This window comes from Macaca nemestrina, chromosome 3 (genome assembly GCF_043159975.1).
Source record: "Macaca nemestrina isolate mMacNem1 chromosome 3, mMacNem.hap1, whole genome shotgun sequence".
In the NCBI taxonomy this organism is placed as follows: domain Eukaryota; kingdom Metazoa; phylum Chordata; class Mammalia; order Primates; family Cercopithecidae; genus Macaca; species Macaca nemestrina.
The window spans coordinates 34,377,919-34,405,335 of record NC_092127.1 but is presented as its reverse complement, the minus strand read 5'-3'; the positions used below and the strand labels follow the sequence as shown (position 1 = coordinate 34,405,335).

At 38.3% G+C, this 27,417-nt stretch overlaps 1 long non-coding RNA gene across 7 annotated transcripts in view; it reads left to right on the top strand.

Moving 5' to 3' along the window:
• The first annotated feature begins 872 nt into the window (after nucleotides 1-872).
• Nucleotides 873-27,417, top strand: part of LOC105488606 (uncharacterized) — a 65,422-nt gene continuing 38,877 nt past the window's right edge. For all 7 annotated transcript variants that reach the window (XR_011620881.1, XR_011620883.1, XR_011620882.1 and 4 more), the window contains exon 1: nucleotides 873-1,045. This is a non-coding gene — a long non-coding RNA (uncharacterized lncRNA). The remainder of the gene's footprint in view (nucleotides 1,046-27,417) is intronic.

Genomic DNA, 27,417 nt, shown 5'->3' with positions numbered 1-27,417 from the left:
ATTAAGTAAAATTGAACGTATGTATATCTATCATAAATCTCACAATTCAATAAGACTCCCCTTTTTGTTAATAACAGTAGTATGGTTATTACTTAGTAAGTTCCAACCAAATGCCATGTTCTTCGTATATACTAAAGTTATATCATTAGTATATTTACTTCACCTGCAGTCAAATTTTAGCTAAGACTAAATGACATTATGTTCCAGGAACTTTCCTAAGTACTTTACACATGTTTACTTAATCCTCTGAATTTCTTGTAAGGTTGGTATTATTAGTATCCATATGAATATTAATGATTACAGGGTGGTCTTTGTAGCACCAAGCCTCATATCCTCCCAGACAAAGTGCAAAGCGTGGAGGAAAGGAGAGGCTTCTTGTGTGAAGTTCCTGGAAGTCTTCTCTTCAGTTCCTATAATCTAGCAGTGGAGCTGGTGCAAGGAGAGCTGAGAAAGCAAGGGTGTGGGAGGCGGGCTCTGCCAATAAGGAATGGGGAGAAGAGGAACACCCATAGGGCAAGTAGAGCTAGATCAGTAGCTATTGCTTCCTAACAAACCACTCCCAAAACAGTTATTTAAAACCATCCATTATTTCTAAAGGTGCCATGGGTCACCTGACCTGGGTCAGGTTCTGGTATCTTGGCTGGGATCACTAACGCATTTGTATTCCATTGCTGGATCAGTTTTTGTAAGCCTAGTAGAGAACTACTGGTAGTCCTGGATCAATCTCCTTTGAAGTATTTCTCTTTATTCTTCTTTTTCCATTTTCATCCTTTGGTGCTAGAGCCAGATATTGAGGTCACTATGTCGCTATGAGGTTCAGAATCCTGACTACCTCATAGTAGCAATTCTGGGTGAAGTACATGTTAAAGAGGAAGCACATCTTTAGTTTCCAGTAACTGGCATTTGGTTATGGGGTGGCTGTTTTTCTACGTGGAACAAGCAGGGTCCCAGTTCAAGTTTCTGCTGCATATCTGATAATCTTGAGGTGTTTATGAAGGACTCCTTTGAAAGTTCTCTACTGAGTTTCCTTAAGGAATTGGAATATGTAAGTAAATTACTGTCCAGAATGGAGGAATACTACACTAATCACAATGAATAGACAGTGTATTCCTTATGATATTCATATCATTTGAAGGAAAAATTAGGTTAGTAACTCTACCATATAATGTATTTACTTATGGAATTTTTACTCACTTCTTCAGTCCATTGTATCTGCCATGCTTTAGAACATGGTCATGGCTCTTATTGGGGTTATCCTCATCTTTATTCCTGAGCAGTCTCCACCTTTGGTGGCACTGCTTATATTATATTGATATAGTTTTGATTAAGTTTTACCACTGATATGGCTCCGATGAGTGCAGGAACACCAGGACTCTTGTTTCGTGTGAGTTAGATAAAACAACATGGACACACGTGGAGTGGTTTTAAGGAGCAGAGAATTCAACAGGCAAGAAAGAAAAGAGAAGGCAGAAGGAAGAGGCTAGCCTTACAGAGACAGAAGGTAGGGGGCTCCAAAGTTGAGAGAGGAAACCCCAAGTGCCACAGATACCAGCCAGTAGGCTGGAGAAGGTGGTGTTTGATTTGCATAGAGCTCAGGCGATTGGTTTGACCGGGCATGTCATTTATGAAGCCAGTGGGAATAGTTGGCCCTCCCACCCCAGCCTTTTAATATGCAAATCTAGGGTGCCATGATATTCTACAAACGTGGGGATATGTGGAGGCAGCCATGTTGCCCAGAATATGTGGGGCAGGGCAAGGGAATGGCCATGTTTGGGTGGACCCAGTTTCTAATGGCCTGCATTTGCTTATCAAAGGTTGCTGACCTGGCTCTAGAGCTGCTTTAAAAACGAAAACTTCCAAGGACCCATTTTCCTCTCTATCTGCCTAAAATAATTACTTAACTCCTACCGCACCACTAGGCATGGAAATAATTTGGAGGTGGAGACATTGGCAAATTCGAATACATTCAGTTAACTTCCCTTCCTTGTAGATATGAGATAACTGACCCTTGAAAAGTGAAGAAAAGTGACTTGTCTGAGATTGAACAGCCAAACAATAAGAATCCAATCCCTTTGGACCTGTTTTCTCACCTATAAAATAGGTGACAGAATATCCTAGAAACATCCTGTCTTTGGCAAACAGTACAAAAGGAGAATTTTATAAACAAACACATTTATCTTCATGAATATCTGATCTTACTGGTGTTTACACTCTGGACATATACTTCAGTCTGGGGAGAAGAGAAGGACACTGTAGAGATAATCTAACAAGAAAGAGCAAGTAAAAGTCTTATAACTTGCATGAGTTAATTTTTATCAAGAGTGAAGAAATGATTTATGTCGGGACAGGTGGGAGTTTGGTGGGGAGAGTGAGGATATTGCAGCCATGAGAAGCTTGCTCTTGGATATATGCTGTTCTGATTGGAAATTGTATTTTCTCCGTGTAGTAGCCATCCCTAGTAACTGCTTACCTACTTAGGACTTTAAGTGAACAGAACCTGATTAAAATATACCCTCCTATATAGCTTCATATTATCTTTATAATAAATTGCCATTGAAAACTACTCAGAAGATAGTTAATGTATTTTAAAGATAATAAGTATTTGGGAATCTGGATGAAGTTTTAGTTTTAAATGTAATATCTTCTGAGAAAAGATAACTGATTCTTGGTCATCGTTTCAGTGATCTGAAGGAATCAATGCTCTTGTATTCGGCCAACAGGAGGCAAATTGTGAATCCAAATGATAGACTATAAAAACAAGCAAGGACCTTAGAAATTATCCAGGCTCAAACCCCTGCTTTTAATGATAAGAAATTAGGCTCAGAGAAGAACATAATATACAGGAATAATTTCACAGATTGCTGTTTGCTTCTTTTTCATTTATTAACCTATTCAATACTTGCTGTGTCTCAGCATTGTTGGCTGACAGAGATATAATCATAAATAAAACCCCAGAATAGCACAAAAGCATGTTCACAATGCCTTCCTGACTTCTTCCAGGCTTATATTCCCCCATTCCCCAGGCTCTCAGCCTCACCGAAAATCTCAGACACATCCTGTTCTTTCCAACCTCTCTGTCTTTGTTCATGTTTCTGGTCCTTTTAAAATAGGTGATTACAATCGCTAATACAAGTACATGGTAGAAAAATCCCAGAGGTATAAAAGGACAAATAAAATGAAAATCACATCTCTCTTTTGTCTGTGTTTCCTAGTCACTCACTTCCCCTTCCCAGAGATAACCACTGTTTCTAATTGTGTATTGTCATGGAGTTGGTTAATGGATATGTAAATACATATGTATACATAATTGGTAGTCTTTTTTTCTCACCAAATGTTAACATGTTTTACATGTTGTTCAGTACCTTATATTTTTGAGCTTAAATGTGTGTGTTTTCTTCTAAATTTGATAGTAATTTTTTTAGATTAATAAGATCTCTCTTCACCTGGGCTTTGGTATACTCAGATGATTTTTAACTCAACCTGGGTCCTCTCTTAAATTATATTCTTTAAATTATATATAAATTATATTCTTTAATTCAATTTAAGTCAATTACTTTAAATCTTTAATTCAATTACTAATTCAATATATTCAATTAATTCATTTTGTCATTCGAAGTCTTCAGAGCCTGTTTACCTGCAATCTGTAACCTGATTTCATGCCACTGTCCAACTCACACCTTCTTATCACTCAGCGTGTTTCCTCATTTCCCCTTGAATGCTGATGCATATGCCTGCTTCTGAGACTCCGCTAGTTGTGTTTCTCACAGCATTCCCTTCTTCTCCCTCAGTACTACATTCTATGAGACTTAATCCTCACCTCCTCCATGAAGCCTTCACAGCTGTTCCCACCCACATTTGTCTCTTCCTCTTTCATATTCCAGTTCCCTTTTGATATAATCACATACTATCCTTTATTTCAACTTAGTGGGACTCAGCCATTACTCAGAGTGTTATAAGCTATATTTTTCTGGCAAGTTAATGTTTACAGAAATCATATAGCCTCTTTGGACCTGTTTTCTCACCTATAAATTGAGAAAAGCAGTATGATGTACAGCAAGTTCATGGAATGCGGGGTCTGCTAGACTAGGGTTGTATTCCAAAGTTTGCCTCATATTCCATCCCTTAGGCCTATTAGAAAATTGCTCTAAACTCTGTTTTTCAAAATCTTCAAAATGTAAATAACTCCTTACTCAGCACTGTTGGAGGATCTAATAGAATAAGTGATGCTCTTGACACACAAAAAATGCCACTTTTTGCATGTATAGCATTTAGTCAAGTGATACCAATGTGGATGTCACCAATAAATATTTTACTGAGTATTGACTATGTGTGCAAGACATTGTATTGGGCACTAAGGTATGAAGATTTACATGCTTAGTACCAGGACCTGGAACATGGAAGGTACCCAGAAAATGTTGACTCAACTCCTGGATAAGAAAAAGTCCCTCAAATGCAGGATCCAATATGTTAGAACATGGACATGTGCGTTTGTTTTTTTAAAAAGTCTATAAAATTAAAAACTTCTAACCTTATCACTAAGGGTTGCTTTAAAGTTTAACATTATATTTTGAGGAAATTATGTACCTCAATATAGAAATACAAAGCATTCAAAATATGTAAATAATAATTGTTCTTATCTTATGTAGATGTAAATCAATCTCTAAGGTTTTTAGGACAAGTTACATAAGAGTCCAAAACAATTGCCAAGGCCCTGAGTAGGGAGTGTGGTTCTCATATTCAAAGAACATAAAAAAGACTAGTGTCGCTGGGGCAAGTTAAGTGAGATATGAAATGAAATTAAAGAGGATTGTGGCCCTGTCTCCCAGTTTCTATGGCAATTAGGAGTCTAATTTCAGGAATGGCTTATTCCATATTGTAAAACTATCTCCTATCTTGAAGATAGGATAAAATTTACTTTTTCTTTCGGTAGGGCTAGTTAGCAAACACAGGTGGCCAATGATCCTCTCCTGACACAGCTTTTATACACTTTCTTCTCTTTGTTTTAGAGAAGTTGAACACCAGGCCTTTCTCCTCTATTGCAATAGCATTGAATAAAGTCTTTCTTACCTATGTAACTTTGTATAGTGTCATTTTTTCTTTGACACAGTGATGATGGTAAGAAGTGGTGGGATCACTGGATATATTTTGAAGACAGGATTTTCTGATAAATTAGATGTAGACTGTGAGAAAAATAGAAGACTCAAGAATGATGTCAGGCCAGGTGCAGTGGCTCATGCCTGTAATCCCAGCCCTTTGGGAGGCTGAGGTGGGCAGATCACTTTAGGCCAGGAGTTAAAGACCAGCATGGCCAACATGGCAAAACCCCATCTCTACTAAAAATATAAAAAATTAGCCAGTCATGGTGGCATGGACCTGTAGTCCCAGCTACTTGGGAGACTAAGGTGGGAGAATTACTTGAGCTAAGGAATGAGCTGAGATCGCGCCACTGCACTCCATTCCGGGCAATGGAGTGAGAACCTGTCTCAAAAGAAAAAAAAAAAAGAATGCTGTCAAAGGAGTCCATGAACAAATGGATAAATAGAGTTGTCATTGACTGGATGGAGAACACTGTGGTTATGGCATATAGGTGTAGTGGGTTGGGAAGTTCTGTTTTGAATATGTTGAGTTTGAGATGTCTTTTAGACTATATGGTAGGCATTTAAATATTGAATGTATGAATTTGGAGTTGAGAAGGTTGGTCAGCACTAAATATATAATTGTGGGTGTTGTTATGGTTTGAATGTCCGTCCCTTCCAAACTCATGTTGAAACTTAATTCCCTATGTGGCAATATTGAGAGGTGGGACTTTTAAGAGGTAATTGGGTCATGAGGACAGAGCCCTCCTGAATAAATGAATCTATTCATGGATTAATAGATTGAGTTATCACAAGATTGGGACTGGTGACTTTATAAGCAGAGGGAGGAGAGACCTCAGTTAGCACACTCGGTCCCCTCACCATGTGATGCTCTGCACTGCCTTGGGACTGTGCAGAGAGTCCCCACCAGCAAGAAGGTTCTCACCAGATGTGGGCTCTCAACCCTGAACTTCTCCGTCTGCATAACTGTTAAAAATCAATTGCTTCATATATATATCATTAAATAATGATATATATAGCAATTGATATATGTGTGTATGTGTGTGTGTGTGTGTGTAAATTGCCCAGTTTCAGGTATTCTATTATAACCAACAGAAAACAGACTAGGACAGGCATCTTCAAAATACAAAACGTGTACCAAACCAATGTCTGGGTATAAAGAGTGTGACTAGAGAGGAGAAGACTCAGGATGGAACCCTGAGCCACTACATCAGTTAGTGAGACAAGAGAACTTCCAAAGAGACTGAGAAGGCATGGCTTCGGGGTCAGAAAATCCAACAGTGCTGCCTTGGAAGCCAACAGAAGAAAAGGTTTCCAGGAGAAGGGAATGATCCTCTCAGACAAATGCTGTTGATAAAGTTAAATGTGAGCTGAGAGTTGGTCACAGGATTCAGCAACTTGGAGGTCACGGGTGATCTTAACTAGTGCCATTTCAATGGAGTGATGGGAACAGAAAGTGGACTGGAGTAAGTGAAGAAGAGTAGGAGGTGGGGCTTGGAGAAACTGAGTCTGGTAAGGAGTTTGGGGTGCAAAATTGAATAGAGGGATGTGTCAGCAATTAGAGAGAGAAGAGGGGTAAGTTTTTGTTTTAGGTTTGTTTGTATATTAGGGACGACAGAAATAAAAGCACAGTTGTACAGATGGGAAGGATACAGTAGAGAAGAGTGTTTTGATGTTTTGATGGCATAGAAGAAAGACAGAGGAGAGAACTGTTAGAATGAGGCATGATGTCGCTGAGTAGGGGAGATGAAAGTAAATCCAGGGTCTAGTGTACCAGATCAGGAATTAGCCAAGTGATGAGACGCATCATATTTCCACCAGGGGAGGCAGACATTTCACTTCAATAACTGAAAGGAAGGCAAAATATGTGGGCACAAAAGCTGGCATGAATGGGGGATGTGGTAAAGGAGGTTTATGAAAATTTTCATCTGATTGCTTTTAAATTACATTTTATGGCTTTTCAAACATCCGGCGAACTTTAATATCTGTTATGAAGCAGTAATAAGGAGATTTTCATCTATAATGTGAGTTGTAGAACACTTTGAAAAGTGAAGTCTGTCTCCAAAGATAATTAAATATGCCCTTAATTTTAATGACACATCTGTGATGTTTTAGTGGATCTGTCTTTTTCTTTCAAGCCAATAATACAAATAGCAGTCATACAATTTAAGTATTATTTTCTAACATTTCTATTTATTACTTTTATATTGTTTGAATTTTTACTGTTACTCTTTCCACTGCAGTGACAAAAAAAGAGGTTATTCTTACCTTATCTATATACAGCTACATTTTGACATTTGGATTTTTAATCAATCAACATCTAGCCCAAGGCATTACATCCTTTCAATTTATCTGAAAAATGTTATTGTTGTATCTTTGAAAGAGAAGAAATAAAATGTCTAATATTAAAAATAATAGCAACAATAAGAATAATCAGCATTAATTAACTATTTATATACTGCTAAATGTTTTACACTTCACACAGATTACATCTTTTAATTCTCACAAAAATCTATGAGTTAGGAACTATTATAACAATTGTTATAAATAAAGTTTTGGTGCCGCAAAAGAAACAGCGCTCGAATATAAAATATTCTTTTTAATTCTCAGCAAGACAAGTTATTTCTATAGAAGCGTGCGCCCTTACAGATGGAGCAATGGTGAGCGCACACTTGGACAAGAACAGGGAAGGGGTTCTTATCCCTGACACACACAGCCCGTGCTGCTGTGCCCTTCCCCTATTGGCTAAGGTCAGACTGCGCAGGCTAAACTAATTCTGATTGGCTAATTTAAAGAGAGTGACAGGATGAGTGGTTTGACGGGAATAATGGTTATGCAGGGTGGAGAATAAGTTAAGGAGGAGCAGGTAGCAGGTAATCGGAATGAGTCAGGGTGGAGCAGGTGATTGAAATGAGTCAGGGTGGAGCAGGTAATCGGAAAAGGTTGCTTTATGAGGAAGGAAAGTTTAAAAGTAGAAGTCAAAGAATTGAACACACTGACATATTGATTCTTTGAAAATAAATTTAGAACTCATATCTAACACACCCATTATTTATATTATGCAATTGAAGTTTTAAAAGGTTAAATAACCTGTCTATGTTTACACTGACTAAGTCACAGAGCTGGAATTTGAAAGCCAATTAACTACTCTTTACAACAACAGATTATCCCAGAAGTTTGTCTGAGAAGAACCCTACCCTTTCAAATGATAAAATGTAGGTGAATTCATCATGGCAATGGTGTTAGCAGCGGTGTGTGGTGTGTGTTAAGTTAGTGTGTATGTGCACACATATAATTGTTAAATATGGACACTCATGCTTATATGTAGGTTTCTATTTATTTAGAAGTGTACGTCCAGTGGTTTACAAAGCAATCCTTATTTTTTTTGTTTGATATTCAAACCTACTTGTACTTCATTAATTCTTAACCTACTTAACAACTGGTTCTCAGAACGTTTAGCAGGGTCATCTGTGTAATGTTTCTAATTATTCAGGCATCTATTTTAGCTGATAAAAGAAATCATATTCATAGATTCCTAGGGTTCAACCAATAGGAGAGAGAGAGAAATAGAGTTTGAAACAGAGGGTGGGGGAGGAATGGCTCAGGAGTTAGTGGGGCCTGGGAAATCTGAAATTCGTGGTGCAACCTGGCAATTTGGAAACTTAGGCAAGGGTAGATTTTGCATTCATGAGGCAGAATTCCTCCTTCTGGAAACCTCAGTTTCCACTCTTAAGGCCTCCAACTGATTGGTTGACGTTCACCCACGTTATCAAGGATAATCTTCTTCACTTAAAATCAATTGATTGTAAATGTTAATTACATCTATAAACTACTTTTACAGCAACCTCTGGGCTGGTGTTTGACCAAACAATTGGTCACCATGCTGTCTTAGTCCATTTGGACTGCTAAACAAAATACCATAAACTGAGGTGCTTAAAAAATGATAGAAATTTCTTCCTCTCAGTTCTGGAGTGTTGGAAGTCCAGTATCAGCTCTGGCAAATTAGACTTCTAGTGAGGGCCCACTTTCTGCTTCATAGACAGCAGTTTTCTCCCTGAATATGGTGAAGGGGGTTGAGAGCTCTCTAGTGCCTCTTTCATAAGAGCACTAATTCCATTCATGAGGGCTTCACCCACATGGCCTAATCACCTCTCAAAGACTCCACCTTCTAATATCATCACATTAGGGATTTGGTTTCAACATATGAATTTTGGGGGGACACACACATTCAGTCTATAGCAATAGCCTAGTAAAAGTGTCATAAAATTAACTACCCCAGTATTCCTTGGATATGACAAATAATGCCTAGATTACTGCAGAAAATGTAATACTGAGTATTATATACATGTTGAGAAGTGTTCCTGAGCATTGCTGCATGTTAGGATGTTTGTTCATGGCAACTGTAACCTCTCATGTATTTTGCTCAATAAGCTTTTATGTGTGACATGCAGAGGAAAACATAGGCTATGTTTGCAGTAGCAATTACAGTAGAGACTGCTCTCCGTGGACCAAAACTTGTGCTTCTCCTTTCATGTTATAGAGCTGTCAGCTGGATGCAGCTGCCTAGCCAGGTACTACCTGTCCCAGCTCCCTATTCCTTACCTTCAGGTGGGGCCATGTGACTACTTCTCACAAATAAAATTTGAGCATAAGAAATGTTAGTTTCAGGTTGATATGGTTTGGTTCTGTGTCCCCACCCAACTCTCACCTTGAATTGTAACAATCCCCATGTATCATGGGAGGAACCCATCGGAAGGTCATGGAGGGTTTTTCCCATGAGTTGGTCTCATGATGGTAAATAAGTCTCATGAGATCTGATGGTTTTATAAAGGGTGGTTCCCCTGCATATGCCCTCTTGCATGGGCAAGACATCCCTTTGCTCTTCCTTCATCTTCTGCCATGGTTGTGAGGCCTCCCCAGCCATGTGAAACTGTGAGTCCTTTAAACCTCTTTCCTTTATAAATTACCCATTCTCACGTATGTCTTTATTAGTGGTGTGAGAACAGACTAATACATTAAATTGGTATCGGGTAGTTGGGCACTGCTGTAAAGATACCCGAAAATGTGGAAGTGACTTTAGAACTGAGTAATAGGCAGAAGTTGGAAGAGTTTGGAGGGCTCAGAAGAAGATAGGAAAATGTGGGAAAGTTTGAAATCTCCTAAAGAGTTGAAAGGCTCAGAAGACAGGAAGATGTGGGAAAGTTTGGAACTTCCTAGAGACTTGTTGAATGGCTTTGACCAAAATGCTGATAGTGATATGAACAATAAGGTTCAGGCTGAGGTGGTCTCAGATGGAGATGAGGAAATTGTTGGGAACTGGAGGAGTAAAGATCACTCTTGCTATACCTAAAGACTGGTGACATTTTGTCCCTGTCCTACAGATATGCGGAACTTTGAACTTGAGAGAGGTAATTTAGGGTATCTGGCAGAAGAAATTTCTAAGTGACAAACTGTTCAAGAGGAAGCAGAGCATAAAAGTTTAGAAAATTTGCAGCCTGATGATGCAATAAAAAAGAAAAGCCCTTTTTCTGGTGAGAAATTCAAGCCTGCTGTAGAAATTTGCATAAGTAACAAGGAGCCCAATGTTAACCACCAAGACCATGGGGGAAATGTCTCCAGGTCATGTCAGAGACCTTTGTGGCAGCACCTCCCATCACAGGCCTGGATACCTAGGAGGAAAAAATGGCTTCATGGACTGGGCCCAGGCTCCTCCTGCTGTGTGCTAACTAGGGACTTCGTGCCGTGCGTCCTAGCTATTCCAGCTGTGGCTAAAAGGAGCCGAGGAACAGCTCAGGCTGTGGCTCCAGAGGGTGCAAGCCCCAAGCCCTGGCAACTTCCATGTGGTGTTGATCCTGCAAGTGTACAGAAGTCAAGAATTGAGGTTTGAAAACTTCCTCCTAGATTTCAGAGGATGTATAGATATGCCTGGATGTCCAAGCAGAAGCTTGCTACAAGGGCAGGGACCTCATGGAGAACCTCTGCTAAGGCAGTGCAGTGGGAAATGTGGGGTTGGAGCCCCCACAGAATCCCTACTGGGGCACTGCCTAGTAGAGTTGTGAGAAGAGGGCCACCACTTTCCAGACCCTAGAATGGTAGATCCACCAATATCTTGCACTGTGCACCTGGAAAAGTTGCAGACACTCAATGCCAGCACAGGAAAACATCCAGGAGGGGGGCAGTACCCTGCAAAGTCACAGGGGTGGAGCTGCCCAAGGACATGGGAGCCCACCTCTTGCGTCAGTGTGACCTAGATATGAGACATGGAGTGAACTAAGATCATTTTGGAGATTTAAGATTTCACTGCCTCGTTGGATTTTAGACCTGCGTAGGTCCTGTTAGCCCCTTTGTTTTGGCCAATTTGTCCCATTTTGAATGGCTGTATTTACCCAATGCCTGTACCCCATTGTATCTAGGAAGTAACTAATTTGCATTGGATTTTACAGGCTCATAGGCAGAAGGCACTTGCCTTGTCTCAGATGAGACTTTGGACTGTGGACCTTTGGGTTGATGCTGAATGAGTTAAGACTTTGGGGGACTATTGAAAGGTATGATTGGTTTTGAAAAGTGAGGATGTGAGATTTGGGAGGGGTCAGGGGTGGAATGATATGGTTTGGTTCTGTGTTCCCACCCAAATCTCACCTTGAATTGTAATAATCCCCACGTGTCATGGGAGGAACCTGGTGGGAGATAATTGAATCATGGGAGTAGGTTTTTCCCATGCCATTTTTGTGATAGTGAATAAGTCTCACAGATGTGATGGTTTTATAAAGGGCAGTTCCCCTGCACATGCTCTCTTTACTCCTGCCATGAAATACATCCCTTTTCTATTTCTTAATCTTCCACCATGATTATGAGGCTTCCCCAGCCATGTGGAACTGTGAGTCCATTAAACCTCTTTCCTTTATAAATTACCTAGTCTTGGGTATGTCTTTATTAGCAGTGTGAGAACAGACTAATACACAAGCTAATCCTGTAAAGGAGAAGGTTGTCTTTCTCCATACATTTTTTCCATCTACTGAATGGAGAAGACTCTGAGTTGCTAACAAAGAGTGGAAACACAGGATGGAAGGACCTGGGTTGCTGAAGCACCTTGTGGAATAAAGTCACTGCTAACAGTGATGCCTCCATTGAGCACCTGCATGAATAAGAGGTGCTGTTGTATTATGTTAGCAACTGTGTATCATTAGGCACTTGCATGAACAAGGTCAATTATTTCATTATGTTAATCTATTAAATTTTTGGAGTAAGATTATCTTAATCTGAACCAAGACAAAACTGGGAGTACACATTTGGATCTTCACATTAGTAAATTGGTTCTTTAGGAAGGGTTATTTCCTAGTGACTAACCTCATAGCTGCTTTCTGGTTTTTGTTTTGTTTTGTTTTTGTTTTTCAGTGATGCTAGAATGTAAGTTGTATGTGAACAGGAATTTTTGTCTGTTTTGCCGTTGATGTATCTGAAGCAACTAGAACAAGTACCTGGCATATGGTAGCATTCAGCAATTAGTTGTTGAATAAGCAAATGAGCAAAAAGCAAATATTATCTTCTAACTAGTGATTGGAGTGTCATCATGCATAAATTGAAACTATGAAATGGGCTTTTATATAACTGTGTTTCTATATCTCCATAAATAGAATGTTACAAAGTTTTATGTTATTAATGGTAACAAAATAATTTCTGAAATTTTATGGCATATTTTTCTGAGTTTTTTGAAAACTAATTGGCAGCTCTAAAAACTGCAAATGTGTCACATAAATGATAATGCAAAGGGTTAATAGGGAAGAGGGAGTGTTGATCCCGTAAGGCATGGAAGGTTGTGTGGGCCTTCAGATCAAAAGGGAGATGTGTATATATGTGTAAAGGCATCACCGTGTCATAAGAGATGAATTCTTTGGTTTAAGTTAGATCTCAGAAAGTAATGGACTGCATGAAGTGGATAAAGAACTGAAGATTTAACCCTGGGGAACAGTTGTGACTACAACTCCATGACTTTTACTTTCCTTTATAATAAAGCTTAAGGAGAGTCTGAAAACTTAGGATAAGTGAGAAATAAGCTTTGTACAAGGGTTGGGTGGGGGGCTCTAAAGGGTAATTCTCTGGTCATCATCATCTTGGCTGAAATGGGCATCTGGCATCTACTTGGTCTGGATATTAACATATGTAAACCTCTGGGGAGCTTCATTTTCTTGGGTAAAGGAAATAAAATTAAAAACTAAAAATGAGTGAAACTACACAAATGAATGAAACCACATGTAATTTACTATACTATAGATTAAAGAGTAAAATATATACAAAATTCATGACTACCATACAGTATCTTTTTGGTATTAATGTCCAACTTTCCCTCTTCACTCCTTGTCCCTCTCTCCCCAAACACACACGTATAGAGAATCACTAGAAATGAGTGATATATCCTTAGCTAAATTTGTCTACAGAATGTTTCTGTCATGGTCAAGTTTGTATCTTATTGGGCTTTCACCAGTTTGTTCATAAATTCCATTCTATAGAGTCTCAGAATATAAAATTTTATATCCCTAGCACAGAATCAGTGGCAGAAATTTTCCATATTTCCATTCACAGCTCATATGTTAAATTTATCTCTTCATACCTTTCTAGAACCCTTTTCACTGCTTGTCCTGCCTACACAGATTGATATAATTTGGTCCTTTACGGGTTTCCCTCTTTTTCAATAGTCCCCTGCTATTATAGCCTTGGGGATAATTTACTTCTGTGCAAAGTGACCCATGTGCTCCTGTCTTTTTTTTTTAAATGCCTAAATCTCTCTGGTCAGTAACTTGTACGTCTCTCTGCCATGCTTCCACAGTGGGAAGGACAGATTTCCAGAATAAGGCTGAACTGAAACTGGCCTCTTGGTTGCATTCTTTCCTGATGAAAGTGTTCTTCTTTATAATGCCATTAAATATTTCCCTTGGCTGCAACACAGTATTTTACTGTTTGAACATGCATTAAATATGCCTTCTTTCTTTATTATAGGAGATATTATTATTTCCAGGAACTAAGTCTCAGAGCAATATAGGGGTGGGTTAGACTGAGTGTTGCTCACTCTTGTGATGGGTTCCAAGCAGACAACCCTGTAAAAAGCATTATTGGACCACCCAGAAGGCACAACTTAAGAAGGCCAACCTTCTGGGAATGCCACCACACCTGTCAATGAGCTACAGAGCTAACCCATGGTAACAATTGGCGTGGAGGTACACTGTCTTACTCACCTGAGAAAGGAGCAAAATGAAACTATAGAATTCCACTTAGCCTGTTGTATCACACACTATTTAGTTTTTTTCTGAAGCCTATCTACCTTCTCCCTCTCAATTTTTGAATTTTTTTTTTATCAGCTTCTCTGTCCTTTTCCTTTTTCCTGGACTTTCTCTATTCCTGTTTTTGTTTTTATGAAAGCATGGCCTTTTAAAATGCCCACATATAACACTCTAAGTTCACTAGATAAAACTGTAACAATAATTACAAAAGGTTTCACTTATTGCTAATGCTTTATGTATATTAATACACTGTATAAACTTTGTAGCAAATTTATGATATTAGATTGCTTTTATTTTTCCCCATTTTACTGAGGTAAACTGAAAATTGGAGAATTAACAAGTTGTTCAAAGTCACATAGCTAATAAAAGGCAGGATTCAAAGCTTGGTCCAATTGACTCTAGAAGACATGATTTATGGATCCAATAAATAATGAGTGAGTGCATTGGTGATAGACACAACGATGACAAAACAGGGTGATCACTCACCTCACAGAGCTTACATTCCTCTGGAGTGTCAAAGAAACATTGCACCAGACATATTAAACAGGCAAGGAAGACTTTATTCAAAACTATTGCAGTAGAAAGAGAGAGAGAGAGAGAGAGAAACTGAACTCAACTCTCCTAACAAAGAACCCTGGAGAGTTTTTCTTATGGGGATGAACAAGTGGAAAAGTATTGGAGGATCTTAAGGTGTCAATGTGGTCAGATCATTTGTGTTGCTAATTTGGCACTTATGGAAGTTAAGTTTCTACCTTACCCCAGAGACTGGAAGATAGGGATGTAATTTTTCTTGATGATTGCACTACAAAGGAATGAATCCCAGGTACTTGAGAAAGACATTCCTGGATTGTCAAACTGGTAAAAGGCTGGGAGAAGATTTACATTTCAAAAGAGCAGAGAAAGAATTTATAACAGCAAGTTTTCTACAGTAAATGATTGAAGAAAAAGAAGATCTGACATCAACAGTCAGGAAGAAATTTGTCTAAAGTTTAGTCAAGCTAAAGAAATCATTAAGATCGTCTTGGTCAGGAGAGAGACAAAAATATGTAATGAATGTCCTATCAAGCAGGATACAAATGCTGGGTGGGGGAGTTTCTATTTTATGTGGTTTATGTGACTTTGTCCTAGTTTATATCTAGAATAGAGGTTTTAGGCCCCCCAGTTCCTGATTTATGGAGAAACTAGTTGATATTAAGGGGAAATATTTCCTGAAGACAGAAACATTACTACTGACTTGGTCTTTACTAGAACACATATTGCCAGATGGGTTCTCCGGATTTATCCCCTGATCTGAGGGCTTTTCAGCATTATGTTCAATGCACATTATTTTTGGACCATTGGCATAAACAAATAGGCTACTATTGACCACCCTGACCACCTTCTCCCACCGCAAGTTTCTATACCGTCTAATCCAATCCTCTTAGATAACTTGACTATCTTCTCATTCTCCTTAAGGAAAACATCCCAGGTCACTTCAGCTCCCTCCTACCCCTTCCGAATCTGGCATATTTACCTAATAAGCCTAAATGTACAGTGTTCATGTATTCCATTTTCTGGATAATAGCATTATTTATGCAATCTCTAAAAGACAGGGAAGACACTTCAGCACTTTGAAAAGTAATGTCCCCACTTGGGTAATCAAGGAGACTTTTAGCAGCCCTCTCGCTGGCTAAATCCGGAAGAGCAACTGCCTAACAGCAAATGTAATCTCCAGCAGGGCACCTCTATGCCATTATACTATTCTTATTATCCTTTTGTTGTCAAAAAAATTTTACAAAGCCACTACATTTCATACATAGGAAGACTAAGGCTTAAATATTCTTATTCAAGCCACATAACTATTAAGTAGGAGAACTGAGATGTAAACCCAGGTTATTTTAATTCCAAAGATGTGTTCTTTGAAATTTTTGTTTCCATTATTACATGCTACTACGAATCAAGTTTTATTCCTGGGGATAGGGGAATAAAACCTAAATATTATGACTTTTATTTGTTCATGGAAAACATAGTCATGTTTAATGATATCGCAATGAAACATAAGAAATATTATTGTGGTCTAATGTAGGGTTTCTCATGGGGTTCAGTAATTATTACTGAGTTCTCTATTCAAATGTTCTTTTCATAACAGATCATTTGGGAAAAGGCTAAATGATATCAATTAGTCATTTTTATTTCAACATTAGGAGGAACTATTTTACTAGCTTATTCTTTTCCTTTGTGGCTTTATAGGCTCCATCCATCATGTTCTCTTTAGAGATAAGAATATTGCAGAAAATGGAGAGTACCACAGGGTGAATTTCAATTACTCTGTGGAATATTAGCTATTTTACCTTGTTTGCTTAAGAGGTTTTTTTCTGATTGAATAATTATAACTTAAAAGGCAGAAGTAACTTTTCCTTTCGTATTACTTCATAGTTCATCTCTCTTCTCTCTGGCTGACTTATACCCACAAGGCTGATGCTAATTCCTTTTTTTTTTTTTTTTAAAGACAGAGTTTCTCTCTTGACACCCAGGCTGGATGCAATGGCACCATCTCGGCTGACTGCAACCTCCACCTCTGAGGTTCAAGCAATTCTCCTGCCTCAGCCTCCTAAGTAACTGGGATTACAGGTGCCCACCACTACACCTGGCTAATTTTTGTATTTTTAGTAGAGATGGGGTTTCACCATGTTGACCAGGCTGGTCTTGAACTCCTGAGTTCAAGTGATCCACCCGCCTAGGCTTCCCAAAGTGTTGGGATTATAGGCATGAGCCACCTTGCCCGGCCGGCTGATTCTAATTCTTTTCTTGGGGAATAATAGTTGGTATATCCCTTTGAAAAACTGGTCATGCATCATTGCACTTCTGTCTCCCACCTTTTTACCCTAGAATTTATTCTGAATATTTCAGAAAATTTAGACTACATCTTCTACGGAAGAATGGGGTTTGAAAGATGAAAACTCAGGCACCTGTATAGACATAGGAACATTGAAGATGTACTCATGGGGATAGTGCTGTGGCTGCTATATTTCATATGCTCTGTCCTGCTGCAGCTATCAGCCTACTGAGGCTGTGAGCCTTACTTGTCATTGGCTTATCCCTGCTCAAATGGGAGGAGAAAGATGTGAGATCCTTAGGGCACCTCTCTGTAGCACTGCTACACAAGATTCTCCATTATGGCACCAGTTAGAGGGAAAGTATGAAACTCTCTAACTCAAGAGATATTTAAAGATCAATATCAGGGCTGTATATTTGAGAGGGTGGCCTCTGGGTTCTTTCAGGAATGGTTGGTTGGCATGATTGAATCGTACAATTTCACAAGGAGATGGACCATAAAAGGCTACACAGTACAATCATTGTCAAACTCCAGAACTACTAAAACAGTCACTCAGGGATGATAGTTAAACCTTCAAATTCCTATATCATATCCTGATAACAATAAGTTTCCCTGGGTGTCTCCAGAGTCTGTCTGGTCATAAACTTCTTAAGTATTTCTTAGTTGGCTCTGAAATTCAAAAAGTATTTGACTAAATGGTGAAATGATGCAATGTACCTCTAAAAATTTGAAAATGACAAAAAATAATTCCTGAATAATTTTATTCATAATAGTCTGCTAAAACCTAAACAGATGTTAATTTCTACAGATTAAAAACTTATTCTGTCTTCTCCCGAATGGATGGATTGCTACCTGATTTGATTTTTCCTCGCACAGACATTCTGTGGCTGTGTCCCTCGTGGGAGGATGTGAAAAGATGGTCATTCTAGAGAACAGATTCTGTTGTGGTGAAGGGTACCTTCGCTCCTCTGACTGGATGCAGATATCACAGTCTTTAGGGACAAGGAAAGCTCTGCTATTAGCCTCACTATCCTCTCACCCTTCAAATTCTTGACAGAGTGCATCTGAAAAGTAAAATAATTGTTTCCCTCATGACTACAGCACAGATGAAATGAAAAAGACTGGCCTTTCCCCGACTCCTGAGTAATTAATTTAGTCTAATGTGTCTGTTCTAGCATCCAAGTACTGCAGCAATAGGCGCCAGGCATATGTGCAGTAGCTTGAGAGAGATCATGTTATTCAGATAATCTAGTTACCCCTTGATCCACCCGATGTTAACAGTGACTTGAAGCTCTCATTCATTATTTGGGCTAACAATGTCTTACATGTTAGAGCAAATTTTAGCATTTAACACACTTTCATAAATACTGTCAGGAAGCTGGATATATGTGAGGAAAGTTGTATGACTTGTTTCATGGTCCGACAACCCAGAAAGGGTCAGAATTGAGACTCAAATGCAAGCTTAGAGACTTCGAGTCTAGTTTCCCTCTAAAGGACATGAGGGTGTATGTAATACAATTTTTCCAGTTCCTATAGTTATAGAGGAAATCAGAGCTCTGGTTCCAATAAGAGTGTTGTTTGGCTCAAATCCACACCCAGATTTGCTGAGACTCTAAAGTCACTCCTAACTCTTATCAGGGCTTGGCTCCTTCTGAAAAACACTCCACTGTCTCCTTTATCTAATTAGAGTTCTAGGGAAACTTTTTTGACTAGCACTAAAACCCAGAGTCATAATATAATATATTTATTTTAGCAAGTCCTTCATTGAACAAATACTTGTGTATTCGGCATGCGCTAGGACCTGGGTACTGTGCTGAGAATAGGGAACATAATCAGTGGGGGGCAGGGGAAAACTTGCATGTCTTCTTTGAACTTACAGTAGATTTAGAAGAGGTAGACATATGCACAGGGTATGGGCATAGAGGGATATTTCTGAATAAGATGGATGTATAAAGATAAACAGCTGGCTGGATGCAGTGGCTCACACCTATAATCCTAGCACTTTGGGAGGCTGAGGTAGGTGGATCACAAGGTCAGGAGTTCGAGACCAGCCTGGTCAATATGGTGAAACGCCATCTCTACTAAAAATACAAAAATTAGCCAGGCATGGTGGTGGTGCCTGTAGTACCAGCTACTCAGGAGGCTGAGGCAGGAAAATTGCTTGAACCCGGGAGGCGGAGGTTGCAGTGAGCTGAGATCATTCCATTGCACTCTAGCCTGGTAACGGAGCAAGACTCTGTCTCAAAAAAAAAAAAAAAAAAAAAAAAGATAAACAGCTAATCCAGGCAGAGTGGCCTTTTCAAAGAAGGCTGCTTGGAGGAAAAAAACAAAAACAAAAACAAAACGCTAAGCTAATCAATAAAGGATGAGGAGCAGTTAGTTAGGTAAATGGGGATGAGATGGAGAGAAGTTCCCAGGCAGAAGGGATCAGCACCGTGGGGAGGCCTGGACTGGGAAGCCTTGTGAGATCAGCTGTTGCTTATGTTAGAGTCACTGATGTGATGCTGCCACAAACCTCCACATCTGTGTGCATCCTCTTCCCCTTCCAAACCTATTCATGGGCCTCTGGCTGCTGCCCTTTCTTGCCCCCACTCTGTTCCCTGATGCAATTTATCTCTTCGACCTTCCTCTGCTCCTTTATTTGCAAGCAAGAGAGACTGTATTAGGTAGAGTAATGACTTCCCCAAAGATGTCCATGCCATAATTCCCAGAAACTGTGAATATGCAAGGACATGCCAAAGAGGTAGTAAGGTTGTTTACAGAATTAAGGAAATTAATCAATTGGCTTCAATAAAGAAAAGTACCTGGATTCTTCAGGTGGAACCAATCAAATCACATGTGCTTTGAAAAGAAGAGGGAGGTGGAGGCGTGGGTCAGATGGTCGAGACACTAGAAGGATTCCATACTCCAGTGTTGGCTCTGAACATGGAGAAACCAGCAAAAAAACTGGTGTCCCATAGAAGCCAGGAATGGCCCTCAAGAACATAACAGCAACAAAATATGAACCTTGGTCCTACAATCCTCAACCTGAATGAGCAGGAAGCTGATTCTCTCCTCAAGGTTCTAGAAAAGAACACGGCCTGACGACATTGTGATTTTAGTCCAAAGAGACACACACTGGCCTTCTGACCTACAGAACTGCAAGATAATAAATGTGTGTTGTGTGAGGCTGCTCAAATTATGAAAATTTCTTACAGCAGCAATATAAAACTAATACAAAGGCTTTCTACTGAAAAATGTGAATCTTCTATCATACCTGGGATGGCTCCAATTTCAAGGTTACAATATAGGTCATATGAACTGCACCCCTAGGGGAACAGTGTATACCCACAGCTCTATACACTGCCTTGCTGCATGGAAATAACACCATAGCTTTTGCAGACATATTGAATTCAGTCTTCATCCTTCTATAAAGAATGGCCTCCAGGAATCACAAGAGATTTATTTGTGTGGTTCTAATATGTGCCTTATTCTGATCTCCTGTCCTAAAAAGTCTGGTCCTGAGTCTTGAGTAAGCTGATTTCCTTTCATTTTCCCTCTCAGAGAAAGTCCTGTTTTCCATCTTGCTGAAGCACTTTCCCCTGGGCTTTGTGAGGGAGTTTCAGTCTGTTTCAATACTGTGATATTAATCTTCATTCCTTGAAACCTAAACATAGTCTCCAAAATTCTCTAATAATTTTTTTGAGTTTGGAGATAGAAGTGGGGCCAATAAAGGTGATAGCATGGTCAGCTGGTAGGATTTTAGGACCTCTTAAAACTTGCTACACACGATGCATGTTGAGCTCCACTGCCATACTGCCTTACACACCCGTAGAGGTGGAAAAAAAAAAGTTTGTAAAATCAAAAGCACATTTATGTCCTTAAAATTTTAAGATGGCATTATAAAGACATCTCTGTCATTTTCTTCCTACAGAAATCAACTCACAATAACAGAAAAATCTAAAAAATAGAAAATACAAAATCCGTCTATGATGAAACAAGGGGTCATCTTAGCCCTAAACAATGATATATAAGGAAAGGCTGCCAAGGAAAGATCACACTGGGGTCTAGAAAGACACAGGGCTCTCTCCATGCCACTGGGGTGCACGCTACTGCAGATCTCAAACTAGCAAAACACCATCATTTTCTAATGGAAATGCATAGTGAGGGAAAAAAACCTCTTTGCCTTTTGGCTTAAAGGGATTAAATAAAACAAGGTGCATATCTTGCTGAGATTATCGTTGAAGACTGAGTGTCTCTGTAGAGTAATGGGAGAGTTAGATCTACGAGAGAAAATTGAAAATGTCATGACTGCGTGTAGATGACACAAAAGTAGAGAGAGAGTGAATTGTGAGCTGTTCAGAGATGCCAATCTGTTGTGAGTGCTCAGAAAAATATGCTAAGAAAAATCATGCTTATACATACAACTCTGTAACATCAGAAGTTTCACTGAGAATAAGACTAAAATCCTGTTCACTTTGCCTTCTCTGGTCACTTTATACATAAATTTCCTTAAAATAACTGAACCAGAACTGACTTAGGTCATTCTAAGTGAATAATAATAAATAAAAATAATTACCACAGGTCTATATACATATTACTACTACCACTAGAGGAAAGAAATAGAAGTGAGAAGAAATGATAAATGCAAGTATCTCCATTGAGGAAATGACAGTCCATAACAATCTGAACTGTAAGCTTTCATGAAATTAACAAAAAACACAAATCAGAGATCTAAGAGGTTAAGAGAGACACAGAAAAAATACAGGAGGATAATAAACTAGTAGACTTCAGGATAAAAGTGGTGCAAAACCATCACATAAATGAAGGTTACATTGAAACCAACAGGAGAACAGAATAGATGCCAATTAAATCCTAGTAAATGACACAGAATTTAGGATTGAGAAAAGTGAGGATAGTAAAATATAGTAAGCAAGGACGAAAAGGATTAGAGAAAATATGTTAGATATAGATGGCAGACAAAGAAAGTGTGATGTATACATCATTGGGTCCCTCAATAAGCAATCTGACAAATTAAAGATAAAAATATCCAAATATATAATCACAAAAACTGTCCAGAATGAAATCTAGTTAGGATCCATAGATTTTTAACAGTGTTCTCTGCCACAGGAAAAACTGATATAGAATGATCAAGCTGTGACATATCCAAGTACATATTACTAGGTTCAAACACTAGGAAAAGAATCCCTTGATCATTTTTACCAAAGGAAAAAATCACTGTCCTAATCAGCATGGGCTGCCATAATAAATCCCCATAGATTGGGTGGCTTCAACAACAGAAAGTCCTTTTGTCACAGCTCTGGAGGCTGGAAGACCGTGATCAGGCTATCAGCATGGTCAGGTTCTGGTGTGGAGCAGCTTCCTGGCTTGCAGATGGCCACCATCTCATTGTGTCCTAAAATGGCAGAGAGTAAACAAGCTCTGGTCTCTTCCTCTTCTTAAAAGGATGCTAACATCATCTTGAGGATTCCACTCTCATAGCCTCATCTAAACCTTATTATTTCCCAAAGGCCCTACCTCCTAATCCTATCACATTAGGGGTTAGTAGAGTTTCAACATACAAATCTGGAGAAACACATGCATTCAGTCCCTAACAGTCACCTATACAGGATAAAAATTGGTTCCAGTCTTATACCTCTTCATAGATACACTCACAGTACTAAAAGAAAACGGACTACACTAAAGAAAGAAAAGAAACACCCAAAAACTTTATATTTAGCAAAACTGTCACAAGATAAAAGAACCATAACCCTACATCTTTTTAAACATAAAAGAACTCAGGAAATATAATTGTCAACAAGATTGTTTTTGTAGAAAGTATCACAGGGTAGCCTTGAGAAAACCAAGACATGAATAAAGAAAGGGACTAGCGGTCAGCTCTGAGTTCATTTAAGTCACTAAGACCTAATACTTAAGTGGTGCTTCTTATGGTTATAGAGGGGAATGTAAATGTTTAAAACAATGATAGTGTAGTTCTAGTATAAATAATGCAAATTGAGAGGGGGAGTGAGAGATTAGGTAGAAGGCAGTGATGAAGACTCTGTTCTTTTCATAATGGATGAAGAAAGTCACTGCCAATAAAATTACACAAAATACTGAGTGGATCACATATTTACAACCTCATCACTGACACATGGAGTAGCAAAATTGAAATATTTAAGCAATTTTAATCTTACACAAATAGAGGGTCACATTTCAGGCTGACCTTCTAAAAAATGTTTTAAGTTGTAAGGAGCTGGATGAACCTCTGGCCCTTAGCCCATTTAAATTATTTCTGGACCAATATAAATGAATAAAAACATTCAAATATCTACATTTATCTCAAATTTATCATGTTTTCTACTTTACCCTTATTAACAAACACTCCAACTCTCCTCCCACCATGGAATTTGGTTAAAGATTATCCTAATTTTGAATTACTTTCAGGATTATTTTCTTAAAAAATAGTGCTTATTTTGTTTTATAGTAATTGTAATTTTGGTCAAATTTTGTCTGGCATTTACTGGTATATATTGGTATTTGTCTGCTGTTTACTGACAAAATTCATAGATGACTGCACACCAGTTTTGGATGGGATACTCATCTTAGTATATATTTTGATGGAATTTGTGAAATAATTTCACAAGAAGTTTTCCTTGATAAACAACACTGGAGAGGAAATTTGCAAAATTCACTGCATCATATATATGTATACATACATACATATACCAGTCTATGTTTTCTTACAAAACTATGATCCTCTGTGGCCTATTCATTACTGATACTGGGGTAAATTATTAAATAATGCTATTCATTGAAATAGCAGCTGTCCCTACTGTAGCTAAAAACTCAATTTAAAATGATCTACCACTAGGCCAAGAGGGAAAAATCTGAACATATAATGATGCTACATTGTCTTCTGTGTTAACCTTGATTGCTTCTTGACCTGAGTGTGGGCAATATTATTAACAGTTAGAAATATTCTATTCACAACAGCTACAGGCAATGGTGTCCATGGAATGATAGATTAATAGTCACAGAGTTAGCTAATTAGTTTAAATATTATTTACGTCAGAATCTTAGCTCATTTCTACTTATTCTGAGGCAAACTCTTTGAATATGAAATATGATTTATCAGGACTCTTACAAGAAAAACGTCAGGTATAAGATTCATATATGGAAACACAAGCTGATAAGTTAGGGAAAAATATTCTAAAGTGGTTGATACATGAGTCTAGGGTGTGGGGAGGCTATTGACTGGGAAGGGACACGAGAACACTCTGGGATGATGGAACTATTCTGTGTGGTGTTAGGAGGGTACGTATTTCTCAAACAGACCTTATGAAATTCTTAATCTGAGCATTTTATTCTATGTAAGTTATACATCAGTAGTAAATAATTCTTTAAAAACTCACTAAAAATTACCCCTGTAAATTCCACTAGATTTAGTTTATCAGTGAGTTTTGAAAATACAAGCAGGGATGGTATCTTGAATTGAAAAAACTGTTTGAACACTAGGAGTTCAAATCTGAAACTCCTAAGAATTTGAATACTAGTTATTCAGTATCCATTTCACTCCTGTCAGACATGTATAAAGCTGAGACACTAACATTAACCAAACTTATTGGGCTGTCTGAAGAATAAATTAATTGAATATCTCTAAAACACGTAGCAATAGAAGCAAATCATTCTTTGTATCCTATATAGTTAAACTTGATGTGCAAAATGAAAAGTCATCACTCTTTTCACAGTAGTTATTTTCATTTATGCTATACATTACATTTATAGAGGTAAAACTATGTAAAATTTATGTAAAATGGGGGACAGGTCATTGTTATTTTGCATACTTTATTTTTGGTGAGCAGAGAACCTTTTTAGTCAATTTATGTAAATGCTATAGTGTTTTTGTCATTGTAACCCAGAGACCAATTTGTTGAATTAGATAGCTGGAAGCAAGCAAGGAAGGAAGGCAGGCAAAAAGTATTTCACCGAAAAGGCAGAAGACTGGCATCAATTGCAAGCTCTGGAATCAAGACAACTTTGGCTGAGTCCCATTTTATATAGGACTAAAGGAGAGTGCTGTCCTCAAGGGCAATAATGCTTATGAGAACAAATACGACTATGGAGAAATTTTAGGCAGTAGAAGAGAGCAGAAAGGTCAAGAGGATCATGGTTGAAGTAAGCTATACAGCAAATCAGGCATTGCCTAATTAACTAGGAATTACCATCAGACAAAGCAGAAATACCTGAAAGCTAATTGCTTATACAACCAAATATTTGGTAATAAAGATATTTTCATCTAGAACATTCCTAAAAATCACTCTGGTTTCTAAAAGACCAAAGGTAGTGGGCAGGTATACAAAGAAAGGGATATTTATGAGAGAGGACCTGACATTTAATCTATTTATGTAAGTGACATCAATACATATTGTCAAGCTTGGCAATGGATATGACATAATTAATAATTAATACAACCTTGTTGCAGAAGTTCTCTTTAAAAATAGAGTTATGTCTCAGAATAAAGAAAGATTCCTAGCTCTAACACTTATTTTCTCTATTTTCTTGGGCAAATTACTTCAACTCGCTAAACCTCAGTATCTGTCAGTAAAATATAGATAATAATAGTGCCTACTTCATAGGATGTTTGGGAGGGCTAATGATAAAATGCTTGCAAAAACATTTAGCATGTAGTACTTAGAATAAAGTAAGCACCCAATAGATGTTAAAATCTGACATACATACACACACATATACACACACATATTTACACTTATTTGCACATGTGTGTGTATATATATGCATATACACATAATATAAATATTTAGCAAAATAGACAAATTTGACAAATATGCATAAAAACTCTACTTGTTACTTATAAAAGAGACTATTTACCATATCTGTTTCCCTTTCCTTCTGGGTCCACAGCTATCTTATGTGCCTTAAAGTAAGGTATTGCAGGTACTGAGTTCCTGCCACTGACATGTGGTATTGCAGGTACTGAGTTCCTGCCACTGGCACGAGTAGCACAAATGTGTGCTGCTTCTAGATCTGGCAGGTGAAAACCTTCCATGAATTCTTCTACCTGTTCTGTTTCCACCCTGCCAGCTCAACGTTGGCAGTCATTTGCCAAAGAATGGCAAGGCTCTGATCACTGGAGACTCAGAAAGGTAGAGGGATGGCAGAAGGGTGAGGGATGGCATAATGTACATTATTCAGGTGGAGGTTCCATGAAAAGCCCAGACTTTACTGCATGCAGTATGTTCATGAACCCAATTGCATCTGTACCCGCTAAATCTCTTAAAAAAAAAGAAATGCAGGGCTCAAATCTGACTGCAGGAACTGAGTGCTACCACCACCACCATCTCTACCCTTGGTTTTGTTTCCTAGAGTTTTAAGTGCATGAAAAATATACTTCTATTGCGTTAAGGCCATTGAAATTTGGAATGTTGCCTATTGTGGTAACTAGAGTTACCTTGACTAATACACTACTGAATCCAAATGGTGTGTATATTATGGAACATCAGTTCATGTTTTTGCTGCATGTATGAATAAAATATGAGTGTGTCATTCAGAATTTTGTTTGGTTCCTCATAATAGAAAACCAGTTGCCAGCAGCTTTAACACTTAGTTATTTATTTTTCTTATAAGAATGTAGTCCAGAAATAGCAGTTTTTGCTTTTTTGCAGTAGCCAATATATCTAGAATTCCCTTGCTTTTCCCTCATTATTACCATATGACTGCTGTGGCTCCTACCATCATGTCTACATACAAGGTAAAAAGAAGGTAGAAAAACTTACTGTATCTGTCTCCTTTTATTAGGAAATTCAAAACTTACTTAAACTTAGAAGACAACTCAAGTTGCACTGGCAGAATTGTGTCATCTGGTCACCACCAGCCACAGAAAAGATGCAAAGTCAGTATTTGACTGGGCACCTTATTGCCCTAGACGTAACTATGGTTCTATTATCAAAGAATAATTGAGGAATGGCTCTTGGCTAAGTAACTGACAATGTCTGTAACTCATAGTGCTAACAATGAACTCTAACCTGACTGATTTTTGGTTCAGGCTATTTGTCTATACAGGTGATATCAAAAAACCCAGAAAAGGTCAGAAGGGACTATGTTTTTACTAAATTCCAAAAGTTGACAGAAATAATTATAGCTCTGAAAAGGCTATATGTCGTCACATGCTTGTAACTTCTGTTTCCACATAGAAAGCCACTTGACATCTGAAAACCCAGCTCTCTGTTCA